At 38.4% G+C, this 2,050-nt stretch overlaps 1 pseudogene; it reads left to right on the forward strand.

The window, feature by feature from the left end:
• The first annotated feature begins 721 nt into the window (after positions 1-721).
• LOC131894988 (vomeronasal type-1 receptor 4-like) lies at positions 722-1,672 on the forward strand (annotated as a pseudogene).
• Positions 1,673-2,050: the final 378 nt, after the last annotated feature.

Here is a 2,050-nt window from a genome sequence, read left to right on the forward strand (position 1 = left end):
TGAAATTTTAATATATGCAACAGAGTCATGCTAATAACTCTGCCTATGGAGGGATGGTTAATGTTTTCTAGTTGGGTGTTCTCAAATTACTTATAAACTTCATATTCTTTGTGTTTTGAAAATACAATCAGAGACCCATAGGAAGAAAACCTTTTCTCTCTCTTTTAAATTAGGGAAATATGAACATAAATGGTTGTATTTTTAAAAATAAAACAATGCTAGTAATAATTTTCACCAGATTCAAATTTTCAGAATTTCTTACCATTTTTTTCTGGTTTCTCTCAGCCTGTGTGTTGACGTGTATTTACCCTTTTCACTCTTCTTCTCACCTGTTCCTGTGTCTCTGGGAATAGTGTGAAATTTTCACTTTTGTCTGTTAGAGATGCATTACAGGAAGCAATGAAGTCTAATGTTGACATTAATACACTCAATTCTTTCAGGATGTTAGAAGTATATATTGGATATTAATGCAGAAAAAAAAGAGCATTAGTGGAACTGTGAAGACTATAAAGCATTAGAGGAATTATGAAAACTGTGAGTTCAATTTCCATCTTTTTTTTACTCCCACATTTGATAACCCACAATATGTTTGATCATGGCATTGTATCCTATTTATTGGGTAACTTGAGCTAAGACAGACAATTGGCCTGATGAGACAATAAAACAATTTGAGCTCCTAAAAATTAATACACATTTAAATGTCTTCTTCCTGGTTGTACTGATGTGATTAAATTTATTTACCTCAGGTGAAAAGAATATGGTTCCTGAGAACTTGCCAGTGGGGATTCTTTTCTTTTCACAAACAGCTGTTGGAATTCTTGGCAATTGGTCAGTTCCTCTTCCTTATATCATGTCTGTATTCACGGGAAAAAGTCTGATGCCCAAAGACCAGATTTTAAGGCATCTGACTTTAGCCAATTCCCTGGTCGTTATCTCAAGGGTAATTCCTCACATAATGGTACAGCTGGGCTTGCAATATCTCCTGGGTGACCTTTTATGTAAACTCACTCTCTACAGTAATCGAGTGGCCCAGGCCATTTCCCTGCACTGCACCTGCCTCTTGAGTAGCTTCCAAGCAATCACAATCAGCCCCAGCAACTCCAGTTGGATGAAGCTTAAACACAGAGTCTCCAAATACATGGCTCGGTCCTGCTCACTCAGCTGGCTTGTGCATCTGCTTCTAAACAGCAAAACAGCTATAGATGTGATGGGACCTGATACTAGCAAAAACTTCACCAAGAAAATCAAGTTAGGGTACTGCTAAGCATTTGTTTTTGACAATACTGTAACTTTACTAAACCTGTCATTGCTTTGTTTCACTGATGGTCTCTGTTTGGGTCTCATGATCTGGGCCAGTGTCTTCATGGTGAGCATCCTCTGTAGGCACAAGAGTCAGTTACAGCACATCCACAGTGTACAACACACCCCCAGAGTCTCTCCTGAAGACACAGCCACAAAAACCATCTTGACCCTTGTCTGTACCTTTGTCCTCTCCTATTCAATGTCCTTCATATTAGTTATCTATACTGTGGCATTTGACAATCCAAGTCTGTTGATAATCAACATATTTACATTCCTAGACACATGCTTCCCCACATTTTGCCCCTTCATCCTCATCCGTAATAACAAATCTGTTCCCAAGAATCATTTTCCCTGCTGTAGGAGAAGGTAATTTAACATGGTGATTTGTGTGTTATGATAAATTTAAATATTCTTTCATCTATTACTGATCACTAGACTCACACATGACCAGGTGTTGTTTAGCAAATTAATGCCTCTCTAAATTAAGCATTGCCAGTTGTTACTGCAGTCAAAATGCTGCCTAAGCAGTTCCATGACATGAAGATATCCCTTTGTTTTTGTTCTAAATGCTAAGAGATTGTGGATCATCATGTACTAGGTGGAGCTCCAGGAGTCCAATCGAAGAGAGAGAGGAAGTGTGATATGAGCAAGAGATATCGAGACCATGATTTGGAAAAACACAGGAACAAAGTGCCAAAGTAGCAGAAACTCATGAACTGTGAACCAATAGCTGAGGAGCCCCCATGGA

Source organism: Peromyscus eremicus, chromosome 1, assembly GCF_949786415.1.
Source record: "Peromyscus eremicus chromosome 1, PerEre_H2_v1, whole genome shotgun sequence".
Classification (NCBI taxonomy): Eukaryota; Metazoa; Chordata; class Mammalia; order Rodentia; family Cricetidae; genus Peromyscus; species Peromyscus eremicus.